Below are 26,577 nucleotides of genomic sequence, written 5' to 3' on the forward strand. Positions count from 1 at the left end.
TGCATGGCATATCACAACCATCCATTTCACGGATGCAGAACCAAGTGTTGCATCACGTCCACAAGCGCACAAGGGACTACAAATCCCTACCACGGACTACCCAGGAGATAATATGACACAAATGTTTCACCCAATGCATTGGCAGGCATGTCAAATTGCATGGGTGCCCCTGACTGCACCCACGTGGATTTGCCAGACCCGCATGGCATGCAGGTGGCGTATCGCAACGGCAAGCAATACCACTCCACCAACGTGCAGACGGAATGCAACGCAAGCAACACCATCACACATGGGTGGGCCCGACATCCAGGACCAAATCATGACTCAATGGGCCAGATGAACCTCATGCTACCCTGCCGCATGGGGCAACATGCAGGATGACGTGCCTGTCTGCATGTTGAGTCGTCTGACTTTGTCACCATAGTACGGATAAGAGCAGTATGATGGATATGCCACTGACTACAGCCAACACACCCAACTACGGAATCACACAGTACACTGCAATTCATGGATCTAACCTCAAGACTGCTGCATGCATAAATGAAGCACGTACCACGAGATGTGCGTGCCATTGTTCATAGACCATCTGGAAGACCCTCCCCCCTACAGCATCCCACTGCACAGGACACATATTGGCGCCATGAATGGGGTAAATGCATCCATGGACATGTGTGTATGGGCATCAATGACCTGCTACCATGTAAGACAAGTCCAGTACTCCACCATGACAGTCAAGACACTTACCTTCATTGGCTACACATGCAGGTGTTGGTGGCTGTCCCTTGACACCATGGTACAGGACCCCTGTCACAAACCCACAGAACAGGCCCAAGGAGGCCTACAATACTGCCCATACCCGTGCATGCGTGCAGATGAAGCAGCCACTTGGCTTTACAGTGCACATATTAGTTGCCTAAGCTGTTACGGTGGGGGACCCAGCTACTGCAATGAGTAGGTGTCCAAGAGCCCCATGTCATGTGTGATGCTGTACAAAATTGTGCATCCCTTGGGACGTGGCCCTGTCCCCTGACATGGGACTAACACCAGATGAAGTTGGAGTGAAGGAGGAGGAGGAAGGGGCAAGGCAGCATCATTGAGCCGGTGCACAGGAGGGACATGTCGTGTGGCAAACATTGATTGGACAACAAAACTGAAACACAAGTCAGCAGAGGGTGCCATGACATGGGCACACAGGGCACTGGGTGTGTGGATACTTGTAGACCATGCACTGTCATACATCATAATACGCATGCACAATGATGAATGTCCACACGTTTAACTTTGCAAATCCAACGGTGTATTGTTGATTCAAAAGCATAAGTGTGAAAATTCCCTGCACCACCCCACCCCCCTCCTGCCCAACACCACAAGACACCCTCACCCCCCCTCCCCCCCAACTCCACAACAAACCCTCACCCCCCCACCCGCCTCCCCCCCAACTCCACAACAGTAGTCCCATGTTGTCCATCAAGGCCACATGGGGCAGCAATGCCGACTACTCCCCGCTCCCGGGGCCCAGGGGGGGCATGTACCGGCGCCGCTGAGAACGCAGAGTGCGTCGCGGTGGCCTTGCCGGGGTGGTGCGACTGGATGAGTGGGTGTCCTTCTGCTGAGGCGACTGATTGGGATGCGCAGCCTCAAGGGCATCTGCAATGCGTCCAAGGACGTCGCATAACCGGTTTGTGCGCTCCGTGACCACCTGACACATTGCCCTGAGTTTGTCTAGCCACTCAACCCTGCCCTGGTGGTTCTCTTCCATCGCCACAGTGATGAGGGCAGTGAGCTGTGGCAAACGAAATGCATCCAGTGGTGGTCTTTCATCCCTGCAGGGGATTGGGTCCTCGACTAGGGAACTGGGCCCGGGATCGGCATCTCCCTGTGCATCACCACGTGCACTTCGGCCAGGTGTGTTCGGCTCCCCTTAGTCACTGCACGACACCTGGGGGACATTGCTGGGGTGTGGACAGTGGGGGTAGAAGTCCTCCTCAGATGCCCCACAGATGGACAAGGGGCTGTCCACATTTACCAGGGGGGCCGTGGCTGCCACCTCCCCAGCAATGCTCCACTCCTCTGACCTTGGGGTGGGCATTGTGGCAGGTGCCGATGCGGGAAGGGATGGGGTGGTGCATCCTCCATAGACCTTTGGGTAGCCGGGGTGGGTGTTTTTGTCCGGGCTGGTATGCGGCGGACCCTGCCTTTGCCCTTGGAGGTGGTGGGACGGCTCGTCTCGGACTCCTCGCTCTAATGCTCAGTGCCTGTGGGGGTAGAAGAAAAGGATGGCATGAGTGATTGTTTGAGACGCTAATTACTAATGGCTGCATTCACATTTCAATCATTTGGGGTTTGTGGCCTTTTGGGCATTGCAACATGTGTCTGATATGTACGCAGGTGTCGGAGACACTCATCCTGGCCTGGTACTGTGCAGTCTGACTCGAACACTGCCAACCCATCTGCACGGCATGCATCATGGGTTGTGCCAGTTTGTGTACTATGTGTGATGTGCGTTATGTACTTGCACTTGGCACTTGCTTGGGTGGCAGTTGGCTCAGCATGATTTGGATGGGGGATGGCACCATGACAAGGTGCTTTGGACGGCCCTTGGGTGTGTGTTTATCATGTAATTGCCATTGGCGGTGTTCACTTTGGACACTCACCTCCATCTGCAGACGATGGTGCCCCACACTCCATTTCACCGACGCCCTCTATGGATGTGGTGCCAATCAGTGCAGCGCATGTCTCCTCCCATGGCTCCAGTCTCATTGGGGAACTTGGGCGCCCTCCGCTCTGCTGTGCCTGACTCCGGTTGGCAGAGAGGAGGCCCCGCGCCCTCATCCGTAAGTCATCCCACCGCTTGCGGCAGTCGCGGGGGGTGGTGCCTACTGCGCTCACCCTTTGGGTGAGTTACGCCCAGATGTTTTTTTTGCAGAACACCGCCTCCCGGGACATGTCGCCGCTGAACACGACGTCAGCGTGCTCCTCCAGGGTGTCGACCATGGCCTGTAGCTCTTCGAGGCTAAATCGCTGTTTGCGGAGCCTGTCCGCTGACTTTTTTGGTGCTTTTGGCATTACTACCGGGTGTGCAGGCCTTTTCCTAACTTTAGATTGCTCCCAAGGGTGCCGCCTGATGATGATGGCAATGGATTGTGTTTTCAAAGATGGCCGCCGCGCTCCTTCCCGTTCCTGTGCGATGACGATATTTCCGGTTCATTATTTTACGGTGACCGTAATTTACGGTATCCGTAAATTACAGTCACCGTTATTTACAGGCGTCGCTGCTCCCGTGGCGGTGGTGTTAAGTACGTCTCGCAGCATGCCGGTAGGGGGTTTTATGGGCCATTTAGCGGCATGCAGCTAGGTGCTTTACCGGCATGGCGGAAAGCTCGTGCCCGCAAGGTCGTAATAGGCCGCAATTAGCGGTCTGTGACCAGATTGGTCTCGTTCTTTCCGCCATGCCGGTAAGTACCAGAACTTACCTCCAAAATCGTAATGAGGCCCACTGACTCACGGTTTCTGGTTAAAAACTATAAGTACATTTATTTTTAAACCATCTGTTCACAAAACACTTCACTTCTATTAAACAAAACCACACTCTAAAATATACCACACACAACCAATTCCTTTGGTTCAGGTCAATTCAAGGTAAGTACATTAGGATTTAACAGACCAGTGTTGTGAAACAAAAGACGTTACCGTGGGTTAAGCAGCGCTCACTTTTTGACAGTAATGACAGTTCGGTTTTACAAAAGAAAAGCGTACCCGCGGGAAGAAATGTAACCGTAGTCAAACACACTTAGCACATTGAATTAAAACCAGGGAATAGGGGATAAAAATCATAGGCAATACTTGTCAAGGCACAGGAATCACAGGACATATTCCAAGAGACAGATAAGGTCAATAGGCCTGTGCCAGTGTCAAATGGAGCAGGGCTCTGTTGTCGAGGATCACACATTTAGAACAGTTCGAGATTAACGTTGCCAAGAGTACTTGGATAGTGTCAAAGGAAGGTGTTTGTGCCCTCCCCGTCTTACACGTGCAAACGAATAAAACAGACACACCCCGGATGGGGAATAAGGCAAAGAGAGCAGGCTGCGAGAGTTCAAGGCAAGGTTTATCTAATGAATGGCATTCAAAAGATCTCTGAGAGCGCTCTGACATAATTAACGTTACAATACATTTTTATAAGCGAAGTGACGCAACTAACATATAATAATACTATGTTGGTCCCGGATTGGTCAGTGTGTGTGGTGCCTTAGGTGTGCGTGGCATCTCTTCCTCCGGGTTGGTTGCTTGGTTGGCAGGAGGATGGACGTCAGACATCTGAGCTCCGAATGGGTGAAGGTCGGGTCGCTGTGAAGCAGGGTGGTCACTATCTAAGCTAACATAATATATTCTTAAAAATGCATGCACTAAATAACAATTGTTCAATGTCTTTCAGTAGTTTATCATGTCTCTATAAAAGTCACAAATATATCTATACTATCAATAACATTGGATTATACAGGCCTTAGGTTAAGGGTCTTGACCACTATAATACACTGGTTGAAGTGTGGGTCTATGCTCACAAGAAGAAGTGTGGGTCTATGTGGCATTTGTTAATGGTAGGCAACGATGTACTGCAGCAGGGGCCTAATGTTAGTTGGGGATCTTCTGGGTGGGCATCATGGCATGGTCAGTGGTCTGGCACATGAAAGGAATATCTTGCAGGGACACAGGGTCACAATGGCAGTTTCCACTGGCGAGGGTGCGAGGGCAAGGACACGTTTGTGGAGATGAACGAGCTATGTGCTTAATTCATGCTGGTTCACATGCAGGACAGTGATCTCAGAGGAAGAGTGATGTGTTACATTTATTAGTTTCAAATGCTTCAGTGTGAGAATGGAATCGCAGAGTTTTCCAGTCAGAGTGAGAACGAGGGTGGGGGCCATGTGCCCTGCACGCCTGGCCGCTGCGAGAAAGGGAGGAGAAGCGTTTTTGTACTATCGCAGTGAGGCCTAGTCGCCAAGATGGAGTCGAAAGGGGGTACAAAAATGGGTGCCCCGTGTCCTGCTCAGTGGTCCCATCTATGCGATAGTCAACCAAAATTAACATTGCATAAGGGCAAGGGGTGAACCCACTACTGGAGGCACTTGGTCCGAGTTCTGTACTGAGAAGTAAAGGATGCAAGGGGCCTGATGGCCCCTTGCTCCCACACATTCCCCCCTTTCGTTACATCTAAAGTAACAAATTATGACACTTTATTCTTTTCATTCTCCCTTCGGTAGTACTCAGCTTCAGCGACTGCTTCTTCCCAGGCTGGGGTACCCTTTATTGGCATCCATGCTCTGCAAACACTTCTCAAGCTATTCCCTCTTCTTGCATATTCATCTGGAGTGCATGTTAAGTATATCCCACCTTCCCCGTCCAGGTCTACCCATACCTCGTTATTCCATTGCAATTCTAATTGTGGTGTGATATAAATTATCAACCCTGTCCCCATATTGCCTGTAGATGGCAGTCATCCTGTATTGTGGAGTGTTATGTTCCCCTGTTTGTATTTGGGCATCTATCATGGTTGCTACCGTTGTCGGACGGCCCATTGTTACCATCATCATAGTTGAGGTAGACATACTTTTTGCACAACACCGGAGTCCTAATTGGCGCACGCAGAATAATAGGAGCACAAAGACGATGATGGGGACGAGTATTTTCATCATTACATTCACCCATGATGGTATCCAGCTGAACATGTTATCAAACCATGTGCTTTCTTCTGCTCCACCTTCTGTTCTCATCCTTTCTCCTAGGTTGTGGACTGCTGTTATCACATGTGAGAGTGTCCCATTATCTGCATCTTCAGATGAGTGTCCCATTATCTGCATCTTCAGATGGCACGAATGTGCAACAGGACCCCCCTATTTTTCGGCACACACCACCGTCCATCGCCGTGAGGAGATCTAGAACATATCTGTTTTGCATTGTCATTAGGCGCAAGGCACGGAGCTATATTTTTATAACGTTGAATCCTTCTTCAGTGTCGTTGACCAGTTGGATAAGCTTCCAGCGCACTATTTGTAACCATTTGGCATTCTCTCGTGCGTGGAGCCCTGGAGTTAGGAGCTATGCGAAGAATGTCTCTGCAGATGAGAAAAGCTTGTACTTTTGCGGGATCTCAGCAAGCAGTTTTGAAGATTCGGATGAGATATAGTTGGATGATCTTTTACTTCGTGATAGCTTTGTTTTCAACTCATGCTCTGACAACAGTTCATAAACTGGAGGTTCTGTTACTGTTAGTTGGGGCGCTGTCGATGGCCCAGCCGATTGCCCTGCTGCCGATTTGCCTGCCGATTCTCCTGCTGTTCCTTGGACATGACTTTCTGGTATTACCATCGGGGCTCTATGGAGGGTGGCTAAGGCGCAAGTACCTTTCCAAGATGCAGGGAGATGCAGGTAAGCTTGTTTGCCGCAAATCCAGTACATGTCCATGAGAGCTGCAGTGCCTTTCCTCATGTCAGGTATTATTACTGTGTTGGTGCATTTCTTTGCCTCCCCCATGTTCACCTTCCCTTCCCCATGGAAGCTTAGTTCATGTGGTACTTCTTTCTGTATTTTTATGGGCTTTTCCAGTGCTGTGATCCATGTTAGCTTAGTGATGTGTTGCGACCAAATAGGGGCACACACTTCTTTTATCCATTGGAAGGTGTCTTCAGATAGCCCCCGGAGTGCTTCTGCTTTGCATTCCATAGTTTCATCGTGCCACTTATTCTCTGCATACCTTGTCCCTTTGATGACAAAAAATGGCTCTTTGAGGCAAATTACTCCTTGGCGCCGGCTTGTGCATGTTCTCTCATTTTCCATCCTTTCTATATTTACGGTGTGTGCCTGGAAGGTGCTTTTTATCCTGCACAAAACTAAATGAATTAAACATTGAGCCTCTGACAAGGGCACTTCCTGTGGTACCAACATTTTCGGTGTCCCTGATGCATGTGGTATGAGTGAACAGACATAGCAGCTTTCATCTGTTGCTTGCTTTGCTGTGGCACTCATGTCTGAATACCAATTGTTAGAAGACCCCGCCACCATGATCAATCTATTTCATCTAACCCCAGGTCATGATAAATGTCATATCTTTTCCCTCCCGCCCCCCTTTTCCTTCTCCTTCTCTCTCCCTCCTTGTAGCTTCTCACTTTTTGGTAATGTATTGGGAACCTTCCAGCCCAGGCAATGTCATTGCTGTTGAATATGACATGTGTATACTCATTAGTAGCAGCAGCGTAATATGAGGTAGGTTCTATGGCTGTCTGTGCATGCGTACTTGTGTTGGCTGGGTTGCTCGGCCAATAATAGTCGCCATCATATTCATTTGATTCATAATCATTACTCAGATTTATGCCAGGATGTGACAAGGAGACAATTGTTGGACCTGCAGCGGCACGTTCTGAAGGTTGTCACATTTGTATCGTTAATACCAATGTTATATGTTTCTCACAACATTGTCTTTACTCCAGTCCATATTAGGTTGGAAGCTTCTCGTATCATATTAGCCCCGCTCCCCCCTTTGTGCATGTCATTAACCAGAGATAAGAGAGTATAGTACCAGGCCATGAAAAACAACATCACCGAAAACAAAACCGCAGCACATTTCAAAACGCATTCAACATTGCTAAACCTTTTAGCCCTAATGGCATCCCTATAACTATCTAACATTAATGTATTCTCCGTGATTGCGCTTCGATGGGACATTTGTCACCTGGAGGGGCGATACAAATTTGTTAAGTCACCAAAATATGTACATATATATATATTTACATTTCATGTTTACTCATTACTTCCGTCTACTATTGCTTGTTTGTTTTTTTTTTTGTTATACATTCATTTAAGTTATGTCCTTTGTTTTAGGCATTTAAATGCAAGAGAGAGAGAAGTATAGTGATGAAAAGAGAATGAAAGGAAGAAGGATACGGACATAAGGCATGGAAAATCAGAGGGCGCATCATTACTTTCGCCCTTTATAGTTTTTTCTTCTTTACATTAAATCACATTGTTATTATTTCTCAGCCTCATTTGTAGTACCACTTGGACATTCCTGTTCGCTCTGAGGGAGTGCATTATCGCGTGCCCTCCTCACATCTGAGAGGTGCACCCAATATTTCAGTCCCTTAACTTTCACTGCAGTGGGCGTACTATAGATAACTTCGTAGGGGCCATGAAACCTCGGTGAATTCCATCTCCTCACAAAACTTCTCACGTATACCTGTGCCCCTGGCATCAGTGGCCCACTTGGGCTGTCTGCAGCTGGTGTGGTAGTGTCAGTTGCCACATTTTCCGTAAAAGGCGGTGCTATTTGTCGCGCTATGCTGCGTACTGCGCACGTCAGATGAGTTAAGTATTCCTTAAATTCTTCCCCCAACACTGCGGCAGCCCTGTGTATGTCTGATGCTCTCCTAATCGGGGAGAGTGGTGTGTGTATTTGCCTCCCAGTCACAAATTCATGGGGGCTCAGATGGTGGTCCTTGCATGGTTGCGTTCTGAGTTGGAACCGTGCTAGGGCCAGGCAATATACCCAGTTTTTCTTTAATGTATTACACAACTTCGATAATTTACTCTTGAGCAGGTCGTTGATCTTTTCTACCACTCCATTGGCCATCGGATGATAAATGGAACACAGTTTGTGCTTTACCCCCAAGAGTGATGTCACTTCCTTGAAGAGGTCATTCACAAAGTGTGTGCCGTTGTCTGACCGTATCACATCACATATTCCCCACCGGGAAAACACTTGTCGCACTAGAAATGTCACCGCACACTTCGCGTCTGGGTGGGGACATGGACCCGCCTCCACCGACCTTGAAACGGGGCATACCACCACAATTAGATACCTTGCTCCGTTACATCTCTCTCCCATGTCGGCGTGGTCTATGTGGAGTTCCCTGAATGGCCCACTAGTCGTGGCAGAGTGCCTCGCAATGTCCTCAATGTCATCCCTGAATTGTATGTTTGACATGTTGTACACTCTATGACAAATTTTGACAAGTGTTCCTGTAGGTTGGGGACAAACCAATGTTCCTGGATGTCTGCGGCGATGTATTGTTTCGCTACATGGGCTGGGAAGCGCAGCTGTTGGAATGCTAGTAATTCTACCGGCATCACTACCTGTCCTGTTGTCTCCTGTCTCCAAATGAGGTCTGTGGCTGATTGTTTGCACCCCCGCTTGCTCCACAACTCTTGCTCCTCTGGTGGTGCTCTCCTCTGTAGCTCTATTAGCTGTGCTATGGGTGTGTTACTATAGGCTTCTTCTAGTGGCTCTGCAGTGGCTGCCTTTACAATGCATTCGGATGCTGGTGTTATATTGAAATACGAGGCCACCTTCGCTGCCGTGTCGGCTGCCGCGTTTCCCAATGAGATTGCATCTGTGTTGTTGGTATTGGCTTGGCATTTCACAACTGACACTACCAATGGTTCTGCTAATGCATTTATCAATTCATTCAATAATGCAGCGTGCTGTACGGGGAGCCATCTGCTCTTCTGAACCCCCTTCTACGCCAGCGGGATAGTCCTGAATGGACAGTGGTATTTGCATATGCTGAATCTGAATATATCGTCACTGTGCATCCTTTGGCTGTGCGTAATGCTTCAATCAATGCAGTTAGTTCAGCCGCTTGTGCGGAGTAATGGGACGGGAGGCGCTTTTGGACAATTGTTTCATAGCTATCTTCCTCCATACGTACTACTGCCATCCCTACATGCTTCTCCCCTGTTTCTGGGTTTATTGATGCTGACCCATCTATGAAATATACTTCTTCCTTCCTTCAGGGCGTTTTCACTTGCTTTGGGTATATCGTCGCCCTCCCCCCTCATAGGTTGCACAGTCGTGTTCCTGCGTGTCCTCCATTGTACATGGTTCTGTAATGAATGTCGCTGGGTTAACTGTTTTACACCTGACCACATGCACATTGGGGCTTGAAATTATTATCTCGTATGCGGTTGCTCTCTGTGTTAATGTTGATTTTGACCACTCAAGAATCGCAAATAATGAATGCTCTGCATATAATGTTACGGAACATCCCATCACAATTGTGGCACTCTTTTCAATGGCAAAGGCCGCAGCTGCGAGGGCCTGTTTGCACGCGAAGTGACCTTGCATCACCGCATCTAGTGTTCCGCTGTAATAGGCTAATGGTTTGTGGCCTAATGATGTTTTTTGTGTCAGTACTGCTGTCATCAGTGTTGCATTGCAGTGCGAGAACAAGAAAAATTCCCTCTCATAATCTGGGTTCGCGAGGACTGGGGCATCTGCAATAAGGTCTTTTACTCGGAAGTACTGAGTCATCATGTCATGTGTCCATTTTATTGGGGCTCTACTCTTCTGTGCTTCTTTTAATGCTTGCAGTAATGGACGTGTGTATGCTGCGTAATCAAGGATCCATGCTCGGCAATAGTTACATATGCCAAGAAATATTTGCATGTTCTTCACTGTTTTTGGTGTGATAATGTTACGTATAGCAGCTGCCCTGTCTGGGAGTATTTGTTTTCCATCTTTTGATATTAACTGTCCGAGGTATACAACTTCGACAAGGCAGTATTGTAGTTTCCCTTTATCCACCTTGTACCCCTTGGTAGCTAACACGTTTAATAGCGTTATGAAGTCTTCTCTGCATTTTTCTTCTGTTTTGCTGCAGATGAGTAAATCGTCTTCGTATTGTATAGTGGTGCTCTCGACATCTACGTTTCCAATATCTTCACGTAGTACTCTGTAAAAAATGCTGGGGCTTTCGCAATACCCCTTTGGGAGTCTGCGATGCTCATATCTGTTGTTTCCCAGTGTGAATGCTGTAAGGTACTGCGATCCTAGGTCAAGTGGTATGGAGAAGAAAGCATTCTTCAAGTCAACCACAGTGAAACATGTAGATTCTTTGGGTATACTGCACAATATTGATGCCGGTTTAGGCACTAACGGGAACTCTTTTTCAATGACGTCATTGAGTGGGCGGAGATCTTGGATCATCCTCCACGCCCCTCCTTTTGCCTTTTTGATCGGGAAGATAGCTGTGTTACACGGGGAGTTTGATGGCACTATGATACCTTGGTTCAGGAGTGCATTGATTGTCTCCCTAATCCCTTCCTCTGCTTCTCTGGATATCGGATATTGTTTCACTCGTGGCGGTAGAGCACCTGGTTTGAGTTTTCTTTATTGGTGTCACTTCATGTAGTAAACCTACATCATGGGGGCCTGTAGTCCAAATTCCTGGTGCCACCTTTGCCATGTCTTCCTCAAATATTGTCGGTGGGGCATTAACACTAGCCATAAGTGGGTTGTGGACCTCCCTGTACTGGATCATGATGTCACAAGGTATGCTTATGTCCATTATTATTTCTCCATCATCTTCATTATCAGTGAATAATTCTTCGTCAGTTATGTCTCTTAGCATTATATTCGGATCTATGTGTAACACAGTTACTACTCGGGCTAATACTTTGATGCCATAGATAAACATGTCTATGTCAATGGGTTTCCCTCGCACTACAACTTCATTCATCATTGTACTGATCATCAACATTGCTCGCACTGGGCATACTCCTGGGGTGGAACACACTATCCCCCGCTCTGTAAATGAAATGGTCATGTTCAATTTACTTAGCAAATCTCTGCCCAGCAAGTTGATTGGCACGTCTTCGTGGTACAGTAAGGGTGCGCGCACTGTTTTTCCCCCCACCTTTATATCAAGATCTTTGGTGTAAGGAACTTTTAAAATTGCCCCAGAGAACCCATGCATTTCCAAATTCCTGCCTGAGAGCAGAAACTGCCCTTCCATAAGACATGATTTTTCAGCTCCTGAGTCTACCATAAATATAAACTGCTTGTTTCCTATCTCTGCCCCCACTAGTGGTTCCTCTTCTGCACGTAGGGTGGTGGATAGGACTGGACACGCAAGTGCTCCCTGTGGGCTGTCCTAATCTGCATACCTTTCTTGTCCTGGCACTGAAAAGACATTGGCCCTCATTACGACCCTGGCGGTAAGTGAAAAATTATGCCGGTAAAGGATTACTGGCATCGCTTACCGCTAGGTCCTATTATGATCTAAGTAAGTGCAATTAGCGGCACCGCAGTTAACGGTGCCGCTAACAGCACCAAGGGCGTGGGCACGCGACACCCCCCCCATGCCGGAAATAGCGGCATAGTGCAAATTGGGGAACATGACGAGTCGAGCGGACATGCTCTTAACGCCCTTGCGAAGGCCGTAAAGTACCTTACTGCCATGGTGCTAATACCGCCATCGCGGACCAACCGTAAATGGCCATGTGCAGTGTTCCCAGCTGTCACAGGTGCACACAATCAGCACAGGTTGAGGCAATACAGACTGGCCAAGTACAAAAGGAGCACACCCCACCCCTTCCCACACCCAGTCACACTCCACAATGATTCCAATACGACTAGCAATGTTGGGGCTGGAGGACCTGATTGCAATGGAAGCGCTACAGCAACAACAACTACTACTACAACAACAGGCAGCACAGAGGAGACGCAGGAGGAGAAGGAGGGCAAGGCAGGGCCAGCAAGCCCCACCAGCACAGCCAGTGCTGCCACGCAGGCAGCCCCCAATCCCATGCATCAGAGCCAGTCCATTCAACCTCACCACTGAGCAGATCTACACCCTGTACCGTTTGGACCGGGACACCATCACCACCATCGTGGACATGAAACACGACATCGTCAGCATGATTGAAACACCCACCGCCACCCCCCCCCCCCCCCCCCCCAACTGAAGGTAGTGTCCGTGCTCCACTTCCTGGCCACAGGCACCTACCAGCACACAGTGGGGCACTAGCATGGCATTTCACAACCATTATTCTCACGTACGCTGAACCAAGTGCTCAATGCCCTCCTCAAGCACACAGACGACTACATTTCCTTACCACGGTCTGACCAGGAGATCGCAAACACCAAAGTGGGTTTCCATGCACTGGCCTGCATACCTGGTTGCATTGGTGCCATCGACTGCATCCATGTGGAATTGGTGGTCCCACATGCCATGGAGGTAGCGTACCACAACCGTAAGCAAATACCACTCAATCACCGTACAAATAGTATGTGACTAAAACAGGATCATCTCACATTGTTGTGCCCGATACCCCGGATCAACCCATGATTCAATGGTCCTGCGGAACTCCACAATACCACGCTACATGGAGCGACATGCAGGGCCGAGATCCTGGCTACTTGGTGAGTCTCATGTCATGGCCATGGAATTGTGAAGTGGATAGGTGATTAACGTACCAATGCATACTTTACCTGGCTGACAGGGAGGGGGGGGATGCATACTTCATCTGGCTGACAGGGGGGGGAAGGATGCATACTTTACCTGGCTGACAGGGGGGGGGTGTATCCTTCATCTGGCTGACGGGGGGGGGGGGGGGGGAGGATGCATACTTTACCTGGCTGACAGGGGGGGGGATGCATACTTCATCTGGCTGACAGGGGGGGGGATGCATACTTCATCTGGCTGACAGGGGGGTGAGGATGCATACTTCATCTGGCTGACAGGGAGGGGGGAAGGATGCATACTTTACCTGGCTGACAGGGAGGGGGGAAGGATGCATACTTCATCTGGCTGACAGGGGGGGGGTGCATACTTCATCTGGCTGTGAGTAGCAGAGGTAATGGAGCCAGCTCATACCCTAAAGCAGTGCAGACTTTAGCTGACACCTGACCACATAATGCCAGATGTAGGCAGCCCTACCATGTGAATGAAGTTGTGTCCCAACCATGACCCAACCAAATGCATGTGCACTGTACAAAATCAGACCACATCCAGCTCAAAGAAATGCACCTACATGCAATGACTTCAGCCAATACACGGCACCAAACACCATCAACTGAAAGGCCAGTCCACCATAACTGCGCACAAAGGAGCCACATGACGGACATGAACATCAAAACACCAATACATGGACATAGAGGCCCAAATGAATTGCATGACAACATTTTTAGTGCTCAGTGAGGTCATCATGAGGCTGACAGCAATGGTGCCATGATGAGAGCATTGATAACACATGGACATCGGCCAGATCACCAAAACAACCGCTATGTACTCACACAGTGAATGGGCACTCATAAGGTACTGGACCCCCTTGCATACAGTGGTTGAAGGCATGCAAAACAGTCGATAAGAGGAATACACATATAGCGGTCACATCGTGTGACTGCATTCGTGCATGAAAATGGGGTTCAAAGGAAGAGATGAATGCATGCCATGGTGTTACGTCATGATTTGAAATCTGATGTCATGATTGACACACACATTGTTGCCCACATACAGGTGATGCAGGCTATCCCTTGAAGAGGTGGCTCCTTACCCAAGTCCGGAACCCACAGAACCGGCACGAGGAGGAATTTAATCATGCACATACCCGTACCTGTGTGGTGATTGAGCAGACATTTGGCCTCTTGAAGGCACGGTTTCGCTGCCTCAGCAGGTCTGGTAGGGCACTCCTGTACCGCCATGAGAAGGTGGAAAAGATCGTCATGGCATGTGTAATGCTACACAATATGTGCATCAGACGGAATGTGCCCTTCCCCCTGACACTGAACTGCAACCACCTGACGATGAGGGTGGGGATGGGGCAGCACCTCAGGGCAGAAGCAATGCACAGGAAGGACGTGCCATGCGTCAGACTCTAACCAATGCTTCTAGCACACATGGACGGTGAGTGTCACATGGAGATGGCACTTGGGGCACTGTGTGTGTCTGGGACATGCACACTGTGGACCGTTCACAAATAAAGCACACGTACACAATGATCAATGTCCACACATGTGATTTGTGCATAACCATAAACTGTATTGATTAGGTGATTTGACTGAACACACCCCCTCCCCCCTCAACTTCCCAAGACACCCCATCCCCCCTCCCAACACACCCCATCCCCCCCCTTCCAACACACCCCATCCCCCCTCCCCCCTCAACTTCCCACAAAAGTGTGTGGATGCCTGTGGTCTAGTGCATCATGTGGGATTGTCCCACTGGGCGGACTCTATTGCCCCCCCTCCACTCTCCCTGAACCCGGGGCACCCCTGCCTGTACTCCGCAGGTTCCAGGCCGATCTGCGGACAAGGCTGGCTGGGGCAGAACTGGCAGCCAAGGAGGTACTTGGCCCCTCACAAGGACGCATGTCCCTCAAAACCTGAACAAGGTCTGAGAGCACGTGCCGCACCGCGGCTAATTCTGTACATATGTCCTTGGATGTGGATACAATTGCTGCCCTCACTGTCTCTGCACATTGTTGCATTTCAGCCCTAGCACTCCCACATTCGGCCACATGCTGGTTCATTAGTGAGGACAGTTGTTGTTGGCGCTGGATTATTTGTTCCATTGACTCCTGGTTTCTCTGGGCTGACGATAATGCCAGTGGCGTGTCGAATGTGCTGCTCCCCTCCGTCACATTTTCAACTGGGGATGGAGTGGCTGGCCAAGAGTTATCAGGGGATTGCCGCTGTATGCCTTCATCATGCTGGCTGCATGGGGACAGGTAGGGGGAATGAAGGTGGCCAGTGGGGGAACCTACAAATACATCTGCATTCCCTGCATCATCGTCCGAGCCACCTGCGGTGGCAGCAGTCTCGCCCATTGTGCTGCTTCCGGCAAAACCAGTGCCTCCGGTGGGCGACACTTGCTGGGTGTGTGATGCGGGTGCTACCATGGTGCTTGGCCTGGTGCACATCTTGCCCTGGCCTGTGTTGTGGTTGTTGATTTTGGCTGCAGAGGGATTTTGTTTTTTCCAGCAGAGGTGGAGGGTTGTTGTGTGGGGACATAGGGCCTGGCCTTCTTTGCAGGTGTGGGGGCAGTGTCTTCCTCGTCACTGTCCGAATGAGAGCCTGTGGTGGAGCAAAGGGGGGAAAGGGTTAGTGATGCCTCTGTGGACATTGAGCAGGCATTGTGATGGCTGCATTCATTTTGATTGGTACATGTTGCACATTGGAGGCAGTGACATACTTTTAGGTGGTAGAAGCATGAAGGCATGTGGGTGGCTATGGAAAGGGTGTGCATACTGCATGTGTACACGGTGGAGGTCAGAACTGCCTGTGGGCAGTATTATGCAGATGTGATGTCTTAACCCTGTCAGGCATCATTGCAATTCCCATCAATCTGGACTTCAGTGACTTTGGCATGTGTTAGGCAGAAACCTGTGCAGTTTCCCTTTGGGAACACTGCAAAAGATTTAGGACTATAGGTGTTAGCAGTAAACCCACTTGGTAGCAGTCTGTACCACCCAGATTTACCTGGTAAATGTGGCTGAGCAGTCAGACTTCCCTCAAGAAGATTTAGGCAGTATGCAAAGTATACACAATAGGCACTCAGATACAACAATACAAGCAAACACTGACCAGAGCTTTGGTATCAAAGTATATAATTATATTTATTTAAAAACACACAGTTTGAAACACCCCAGCACTCTTATCGTAAAATACTCTAAACACAGTTACTATTATAATATATACAACCCTTGTTCCTTATTAGATAAGTCTTAGTTAACACCACTTATTTTCATACAGAGGTGAGTGCTTAACTATAGATGGCACTCCAACAAGTTCATGAAGAAGGGAGGGGAAAAGACAGGATATGGGAAGGTACACCACTCTAAGCTTTAGGAACACTATTAGCAAGGCAGAAGAGCAAAAGTCACTTGTGAGCCAAAGTCCATAGGCTGGGCCCACTCTTAGAGAGAGCAGAGCACAAATGCGCCCAAGATCACACAGTTACCCTAGGCTTAGAAAGTCTTGCAGAGAGTTCGGAAAGAGTTTAGAGAGGCTCAGAAAAGTTTAGCCAGGGTGTCCCAGGCTAACCCAGGTTCGAAAGCCGGGGGCTAAATCTACCCCGTACAGTCGGTGGCAAGGGAAGCCGGGCGGGACACGGTACCTTAAGTGGGAAGGATCCTCCAGTGGTGGCAGTTGTTCCTGGCAGTCGGTGGCAGTTGTTCCTGGCAGTGGGTGCAAGTCTCGTCGTCGTCCAGTGGAAGAGAAGATCTTGACTTGGAGGAAAGATGAAGGTCGTTGCACTGCCAGGGAAGAAACCAGCCGTGGAGTTTTCCGGTTAAAGGTATTGCCCTTTAATTCGCGGTCATGGTAAAACGTGGTATCCCGGTTGCCGGGGTGCTGGGCACAGGCAAGGCGGCCATGAGAAGGCTTCTCCCTCGTCGGATTCTTAGGTCCTGTGGCGACTTCTAAAGTTCCAGTCCACAAAGCCCTGCTTTTATGCAGAAAACCCCCATTCACTCAGCCTAGCTGTCACTCAAACATTGGGCCAATCAGGACGGAGTGCAACTTGAGTTGCCTAGGTAACTCAGTCCAGGGTGCCTAAATCCCCCTCCACCCCTCTTAAGTAGAGTGGCACCACTTTGGAGGGCTTCTGTGGAGAAGCCCGCCAAAAAGTGGAACAAAGGGCTCGACTTGGGTTGGAGTCACAGAAGAGAACACAAATGCCATTTTAGAACCGAGTTTTGGCAAAAAACACCAACCGGAGAATTAATATTAATTAAATAAACCGGCGATATGTTCGAGGCTATCGTAATTAAATAAATATAGTAGCCTCGAACAATTGGAAAATCCCATAGAGAAATATTCGCGGTTGAATATAAAAAGTAGTATCCACTGCCACCAGCCAAAACTCGATCAGGGGGGACAGAGACGTGCCCCCTCGACTAACGCACCCCGGGGCAATCGAATTGCCCCAGCCAGTACGTCCACAATATGATGGTTTGTACTGGTTCTGTTCAGAATTTAAGACTAGTAAAGTCAATGGTGACTTTACAGACCCTGGGAGACAGTAGTCAGTCCCAGGGTATGGAGTCTATACTGGGGAGTCACTATGACACCCCTGTGTTACTGCACTGAGGGTGCTGTGTAACACACATCACAAAAACACATGAAGCCCTATGGAGTAAACGACCCCATAGCCCAATAAACACATCTAGAGTCAAAGGAACACACTCACATCATGTCCAAGAGTGAGGGTAAAAGAGTCTCACTCTTGGCAGGAGAAAAAAATAAACCCAAAAAATCCAGCAAAGCTGCTGGGGGACTCACTAGGTTAGGAAATTCAGCCTAAACAGAGAATTCTCCCTAACAGCATGGCTGGATTAGAGGCACCTACCTGCCTCACATGAAGTTGGGGCTCCTCTCTCCATGTCTCCGACCCCCTCGATGCTTTCGGTGCCAATGAGTGCGACACATGTCTCCTCCCACGGCTGCATTTTTATTGGTGACTCTGCTCCTCCACCAGTTCCCATGGCCAGGTTTCTGTTGGCAGAAATAATACTCCTTACGCGGAGCCGTAGGTCATCCCACCTCTTCCTGCACTGTCGTGCATTGCGGGGTGTAGTGCCAACTGCACTGACCCTCTGTGCGACCATGGCCCATATGGCCTTCTTACAGGCTATTACCGGTCTTGTCATCTCGGTCGAGAACACCACGTCGGCATGTTCCTGTAGTGTGTCTGCCAACATGTTAAGCTCCTCCTTAGAGAAGCGCTCCTGCCGCAGCCGCTCTCCACTTTTTTTCACAACTTTTGGCATTGTGAGGATGGATTAATGTAGATGAAGCTCAGCAGAGATTGTGGGGGTCAGGTGTCCACTGGTTGAGGCGGATGGCAATAGATTGTTTTTTTGAAGATGGCCGCCGTGCTCTTTCCCGTTCCTGTGCGTTGACGCAACTTCCGGATCCGCTTATTTGCGGTCACCGCTAATAGCGGTTCCCGCTATTTGCGGTCACCGCTAATGGCGGTGATCGTTGATATCGATAGCTGAGGTGGCGGACGCGCTATTTGCACGGCATACGATGCCAGTAAGTGGCGTTTTTGGTACTTTTGCGCCATGGCGGTTGTTACATTACCGGCATGGCGCAATGCTCGTGCCCAATTGGTCGTAATGTGCCGCTTTTAGCGGTATCTGGCCAGCACGGACACGTTAATGTCCACAAATTACCGCCAGGGTCGTAATGAGGGCCATTATCTCCAACTACTGTTACGCCACGGAATGGTGCAGGTGCACCGTTTGCAGCTGTTGCGAAACTGTTATTGCTGGCGTTCCCTACAGTGTTTTGTCTTGCCATGGGCTGTGATGCACTGTGATGCGGTTGTGGGGGTGGCTGTCTTTGTTGCATTTGGGGTTTGTTATAGCACTGCTCCTGTGGTCTTTCCCCTCCCATTGGTAATCCATAGGGGCTACCTGGGTATGGGCATCCCCATACCTGTTCATTGTCCATGGGTGGTTGCTCTTGAAAATACCTTGAAGGCCACATTCTGCAATCTCTTGAATAATGTCCCCATCTCCCACAATTCCAACATGACCCTTGCTGTCCCCCTCTTATCCCTTGCCCAACGAATCCTCTATTCCTCATACCTCCGAACCCCCTCTCTGGCCACGGTACCCACCTCTTCCTCTCGCCAGTCTTTCTTGCCACTGTGGTCCTCTGTGTGGCTCTTCTCCGTTCCACAGTCCTTGTTCTCCTGCTGCCCACAGCGCTGCTATCCCAACTGGTCTGTTTCCCGCACTTTCATCCCCCTCGTTCTCTCTATCAGCGGTTACGCTGGCGTTTATGGCGGCGACCTTCATTAATTTGTTCTGCACCAGTTTCGCTTCGTCTGCCGACCTTTTTTGTGCTTTCTCCTTTTCTCTCTCTTTGATCTCTGACAGTGGTGCACAATTATACTCTGAATTTCAGGCCAACCCTTGGCTTCTATCCCAGCTATTTTGTCCAAGGCCTTCTGCACCTCCTTCGGGAGCCATTTCTTGATGATAAAATAGAACAAGGCGCTGGATTGGTTCCACCCCGTACCGGTTTCGCTTTCACAAGTCTTGCACCCGCAGTATGAATTGCGTAGGATCCTCGTTCTCCTCCATCGTACATTGCATTACCAAATATAAATCTGGGATGTCTGGAAATGTGCGCCGCAATGCGTCCCATACTTGTGCTCGAACATTGTTAAAGGGCGATCCATCGTGGCGGTCACAGCTCATTGTTACTCCCAGAAATCCCACCTTTTCCCAAACGCGTCTGCTTGATCACCAACGGCGGACACCAGCAAACTTTTTACATCGCCTATCGCCAACGGTACTCCTGCCGTGTTCTTCTCGAATGCATGTATCCATTTCCCCGCGCCTGCCGCAAGTGGGGGGAGGAGTTTCAACAAGTTGTTTTCATCCATCTGGGCCCACGGGATATAGTGTGGTCTGCCTGCTCCTTTATGTATTAACGGCATCTGCAATTTATGCTTCTTCCCTGTTTTATTTACTGTCCCTCTCTTTGTCTTACTTATTAGCATATTCCCTACTCGCTCCCTTAATCTACCCTGCCATGGTGGGGGTGATCGTGGATCTATGTCATCGAAATGGTGTGGCAGTGGGGATCCTACAGCTGCCACTCCTTCCTCGTATTCGTCTAGATCACTCCACACCTCCTCTACCTCCTCTTCTTGCTCGCCATTCTCCTTTTGTCCTTCTCTGCGCTGGCTTTCTGGGGTGTCTGGGCGTATAATTCTCACTGGTTTATCATTCAGATGGAACAGGAACTCTCCTGATCGCCATTCTTTTTCTCGCCCGTGATGTAGGTGTTCCCTGAGAAAATACAGACTGTGCTGGCTTTGGCGTCACTGGGGCTAATTCCCCTGTTGCACTTAGCGGGGGGGGGTGAGATTTGCTACGGACAACGGTGGTACTTCCCCCCCCCCCTCTCCCCCTGGTAGCATTTGGCCTCGGTCGCACAGTGCCCTTAGCCGCGTTATTTCCATTTGTGCATGCCCTAGCTGGCGGTCTAAATCTCTGGTTGATCGCGCTAAGTTCACAGGGGATGCACTTGTCGGGCCATAAAGGCCTCCTTTGTCATATGGCGGTGGTGCTGTGGCTATTGCTCAGTTTGAGGGAGTGGGGGTGGGGCATGCCGGTATGTACAGAGGCTCGCTGTATTCTACTGCTGGTCTTGTCATTAAGGGGCTTATTTTGGTTGTGTCCTTCTCAGCTGTGGTCATTGTGCACTCACCCTTTGGCGTTCTGCTTAACTCTTCCTGCGTTTTCTGTTTTTCGAATGTTATTTCTGTACTTACCTCTGCTGTAGGGGCAATTTCCTTGAACATTCGCCACAAGTCCAATACTTCCCTTCTGCAACTGTTTCCCCTTATATCTCGCCAATAAGTGCGTGGACACTAAATCTAAAACCCTTTTGTCAAACGACCCTCCCTCTAGCCAAATTGGTGTCACGCTGTCCCCTTTTATCTACGTCACCCACTGATCGTGGTATTTTTGTATCCTATTACTATATAGTGGGAGGTGCTGGCAAATATGAGCTAATGATGTTATTCCCCCCATGACAATGTTTCTCCCCTCACTTGTATGTGCGCTTGCACCTGAGTTTCCCTCTAATCACACCCTCCAACCACCTGTCCCCTTGTATAGATCAACAATATGTCAAGCGTTTCTCAATTATTGGCAGTTATTGTGTATCAATATTCAATGTTACCTTTGTAATTATTGCATTTCCAATTTCAACAGTTCACTTTCGCATGTATACCCCTTACCAACAAATTACTTACAATATTTTGACATATGCGACAAAAAATGGACAAGAAGCGAAAAACATATAACACAATAACATGCACATGCACTACCTGCGCGCCTTAATTTCCCCTTTGTTCCCGTTACCAAATCCTTTTACCCTTCCCCGTTTTACCTACTCTTCTCATTCACTCCCCCCTCTTACACCCTCTTACTCTTTCCCAAGAATTCTTGCTTACACGGAAAAAGAATATTCTAAATGATCTACTCCGAGTCTACTCAATATACGAGACTCCTACTATTTTCTCTTATCTTCACTTATTTATCTGCACTGGACGAGACAATGCTACGCGGTGCCGCCGTCTACCCCGTTCGGGCTAGGATACCTCTTCTCTACTTCTTCTCACTTTTCACAAAACCTAGTGGCCATATAAAGGACAGATCAGAAAAAGCCTCAGCATCACTCACACAGCCCCTTCTCTTGGCTATAACTCGCTGTCACCTGTTCTCATTTTCACTTATTTTCCCCCTTACCTTTCCTTGGAAACCTTTGCAACCGGTACTCACGTGTTCAGGTAATCCGAGGGTCACCATTCACGGTCTGACCCCAGTCAGGTTCCGCAGCCCAACCAAGCCGTGGCCTGCCTCGGCGAGCAGCTTTTCAGTCGGGTATTCGTCAACCGGGAACCCTTGACCCTTTCTTGTAATGCGCACAGGCTGGTCGGCCGCGGATGCGATGGTTTTGCTGGGGGGCGTCCCGGATCTCGCCGTACGGTGCGGCCCTTGAGGCACATCTCCAAATGTTTGTGCCCTCCCTGTCTTACATGTGCAAACGAATAAAACAGACACACCCTGGACGGGGAATAAGGCAAAGAGAGCAGGCTGCGAGAGTTCAAGGCAAGGTTTATCTAATGTATGGCATTCAAAAGATCTCTGAGAGCGCTCGGACAAAATTAACGTTACAATACATTTTTATAAGCGAAGTGACGCAACTAACGTAGGATACTACGTTGGTCCCGGATTGGTCAATTCGTGTGGTGCCTTAGGTGTGGGTGGCATCTCTTCCTCAGGGTTGGTTGCTTAGTTGGCGGGAGGATGGACGTCAGACATCTGTGCTCCGAATGGGTGAAGGTCAGGTCGCTGTGAAGCAGGGTGGTCAATATCTAAGCTAACATAAAATATTCTCAAAAATGCATGCACTAAATAACAATTGTTCAAAGTCTTTCAGTAGTTTATCATGTCTCTATAAAAGTCACACATATATCTATACTATCAATAACATTGGATTATACAGGCCTTAGGTTAACGGTCTTGACCACTATAATACACTGGTTGAAGTGTGAATCTCTGGTATGTGGCATTTGTTAGTGGTAGGCAACGATATACTGCAGCAGGGGTCTAATGTTAGTTGAGGATCTTCTGGGTGGGCATCATGGCGTGGTCAGTGGTCTGGCACATGAAAGGAATATCTTGCAGGAACACAGGGTCACAATGGCAGTTTCCACTGGCGAGTGTGCGGGGGCAAGAACACGTTTGTGGAGATGAACAGGCTATGTGCTTAGTTCATGCTGGTTCACATGCAGGACAGTGATCTCAGAGGAAGAATGATGTGTTACATTTATTAGTTGTTGCAAATGCCTCCGGCCTCAGCGTGAGAATGGAGCCGCAGAGTTTTCCAGTCAGAGTGAGAACGAGGGTGGGGGCAATGTTCCCTGCGCGCCTGGCCGCTGCGAAAAAGGGAGGAGAAGCGTTTTTGTACTATCACAGTGAGGCCTAGTCACCAAGATGGAGTCGAAAGGGGGTACAAAAATGGATGCCCCGTGTCCTGCTCAGGGGTCCCATCTACGCGAAAGTCAACCAAAGTTAACATCGTATAAGGGCAAGGGGCGAACCCACTACTGGAGGCACTTGTTCCGAGTTTTGTACTGAGAAATAAAGGATGCGAGGGGCCTGATGGCCCCTTGCTCCCACACAAAGGCAAAAGTTATAAGAGGGAAGGAAGAAAGGACAAGCCTTTGGTAAGGAAGAGTTCACCCTGATTCCTCAAGGTCGGACGTAGAGAATGGCCAAATGGACAAAGTACCTTATTCAAATGAAGAAAGCTGGTGCCACAGAGTTGTTCCTGGTAGTTCCTGCAGACTCACGGTTCCTGAAGCTTAAGTCGTGGGGACAAGAAGGACGACGTCTGGAGCGATCTGCACTACCCAGGGATGAGGCCATCAGCAGCAAAGCACCAGTGAATAAAAGGTGCCCTCCTTTAAAACAGGAGAGGGCTCTTCTGATGGCTATCCAGACCACTACAGCTTCGTGCAGCGATTTCGACCCAGGAGAGGATTCTCTGGCTGTAGAAAGGTGAGCTGGTTGATCCCACCAGACTCAAGGGATGAAGACTCCGGACTGGATCTTCTCTGTCGTTGAAGGGTAGATAGCTCAGGACTGCAGGAGGGCTTCACCGGGACTCGGGAGTTGCAGCAGCCGTCTTCTTCTGCGCTTCTCTCCATTTCTTGTAGTTCCAGTGGCGAATCTCTCTTCCAGCTCAAGAGTCCTGCCTTTTATGCCAAATTCCCCCATTCACACAGCCTGGCTGTCAATCACACAGCAGGGGGGTTGTCCAGCCTGGACAACCACCTCAGCCAATGGACACAAAGTGCGACTTGGGTCTCCAGAGAGACCCTGTGCAGGGGGTTACTAAACCCCTCCCTCACATTCAGCCCACCTAGACACCCAGATGCCAAAGGAGGGCTTCTTTCTAGACGTCTGCCAAAGGACGGCGAAGAAAGAAGGCAAACCTGCCGCACAAAGTAAAACACAAGAAGAATATTACCACAAAGAAATGGCGACTAAATCCGACCGGAGCCAAAATAAAAAGTATTTGGTCAAGCAGGTTTATGTTCGAGGCTAATACAATAGCCTAAAACAGTACCACGTTTATATAGTATAATCGCAGTAGAAAAGTTAGGGTAGATACCACTGCCAACAGCCAAGTCTTAGTGTTAAGGGAGCGAAACAAGGCTCCAGGAGGTACACACAAAAAAGGGATCAGAGTTAACCCTTTTCAATACTCCATGTAAGATGGGGTGTACTGGGTCTGTAGGTTAAATGACTACATAAAGTAAAGTGCAACTTTAGCTGTTTCTGGGCGACAGTAGTCAGCCCCAGAAAAATGGAGCCAGTGGGAAGTCTTAGAGACAACCCTGTGTTACTGCACTGAAGGCGCTGTGTAACACACACAAGAAGTGGGGCTCATGGCACCGACTTCCAGTGTCCCCCCTACCAGGAGACTGTCACGACGGATGCTTCCCTGGAGGGGTGGGGAGCACACACCGTTCATCTCCACACCAGAGGCCTCTGGCTGCTGGAGAAGGAGCTGCACATCAACGTCCTGGAACTACGGGCTGTGTTTTGGGCCCTCAAGTCTTTTCTTCCGTCCCTCAGGGGCAAAGTGTGAGGGTCTTCATGGACAATACCACCACATTGTTTTACATCCGAAAGCAGGGGGGCACTAGATCCCTGGCACTCTCCAGAGAGGCACAGGAGTTGTGGCACTGGGCCATCGCACAGGGGATGTGCCTCTATTCCTTTTCACCTGGTGGGAGTCAAAAACACAGTCGCCGAGTCCCTCAGCAGGGAGCTGCCCTCTTGCTTTGAGTGGGAGCTTTGGCAGGATCAAGTGGACTATCTCTTCACCGTTGGGGCAGTCCACAGATCGATCTGTTTGCGACGAACACCAAGTGCCAGAGGTTCGCCAGCAGGTTGCCCCAGCCGGGCAGCATGGGGGACGCATTCTCCTTCCCTGGGGAAGGCATGTCCCTATATGTTAATGTTAAAGGACATTTGTACCGCACACTATCACCATCGGAGTGGTCCCCTGGCGCTCTGGCAGCTCTGAAAGAGGAAGGGAGTGTGAGTTAGTGGGAGAAAGCAGGGAAAGTGCAAGAGAGCAGTGATGCGCTGTTGGCGGCCTCAGCCCGGTGGGTCCGTTGGCTGGGCCTAGGGTGTTTGCGGCCGGTAGTCGTTGTGGAAGTCTGTGTGTTTTTGTTGTGTTGTTGCAATGTAGTGAAGATTGTGCGGTTTGTTGTGCAGTAGGTTTGTGGTTGTTTGTTTGGCGTTTGAGAGGTGTGTGCAGAGGAGGGAAATTGTTAGTGGAATTGCTTAGTTGGCATCTCTATCCTAAATTGAGGCGCTGGGCTTGTGTAATCTCTCCTGATGTGCCACTGTTCTGGTCTGGGCCCATCTTGCATTCAATGTCCCTTTCACATCTGTCCCCCCACCTCAACCAGCCTCCCTCACAACCCCACCTTTCCTCCCTTCCTACTTCTGTGGCCAGAGCACCTGCCAATGTCCACCACTCAGCTAGTGTGGTGATTGTCAGTGTCTCGGCAATTCAATTGACACTTTGGTACCTGGTGGCAACTAAGGGGGGGGTGAGGTTATTGGTGGGATTGTCTGGGGTAGTTGACTCCGTCTCCATGGGTGTCACCTGTGTTTCATCCGTACCGGTACTGCGGGAGCTTCCCTGTCGGTTCTGGGGCTGTCCGTATCCTTTCCAGTATAGTAATCCTTTTTCTCTGTTGTTTATGCGCGTTCCCTCCGTTGCCGCCGCTACTACGAGTCATCAGTCAACTCAGAAGGTGCCAGTGCAGGATGATCCTTGTTGCGCTAGCGTGGCCGAGGCAAATATGGTACCCAGCGCTTCACAGCATGTTCGTGTCCTCTCCAGTCAAGCTATCATTGGTCGTGTATTTTCTTGCCAGGGAAGGAAGTGCAATCCTGCACCAAGACACATGATTGCTGAACCTGAAGGCCTGGCTCCTGCAGCATTAGAGCTCAGTGGTTACGAGCTGCCTGCCTACTGCAGGGAGGTCCTCACCAAGGCCAGGGCATCGTCAACTCTAAAGTGTTAGGGACACAAATGGAATCGTTACGCGACTTGTTGCCGGTCGCAGAAAGTTAACCCTCTGAGGGTCACGGCCCCACAAGTCTTCCCATACTTGTTGTACATCTGACGGCTATCTCCTGCTACACCAGGTCTCTGGGACGGTCTTCTCTTTGGTCGCACTG

The 26,577-nt window shown here is 49.5% G+C and overlaps 1 protein-coding gene across 3 annotated transcripts in view; it reads left to right on the forward strand.

Annotated features, from left to right (window-relative positions):
* LOC138525640 (zinc finger protein 84-like) overlaps positions 1-26,577 on the forward strand; it is a 125,883-nt gene that overhangs the window by 42,588 nt on the left and 56,718 nt on the right. The window contains exon 2 of one of the 3 annotated variants that reach the window (XM_069635693.1): positions 5,784-6,426. The exons of the other annotated variants lie outside the window; for them this stretch is intronic. The gene's annotated coding sequence lies outside the window, so the exon portion shown is untranslated. The remainder of the gene's footprint in view (positions 1-5,783; positions 6,427-26,577) is intronic. 3 annotated transcript variants of the gene reach the window in all.

This window comes from Ambystoma mexicanum, chromosome 7p (assembly GCF_040938575.1).
Source record: "Ambystoma mexicanum isolate Mex_15411 chromosome 7p, UKY_AmexF1_1, whole genome shotgun sequence".
Lineage (NCBI taxonomy): Eukaryota > Metazoa > Chordata > Amphibia > Caudata > Ambystomatidae > Ambystoma > Ambystoma mexicanum.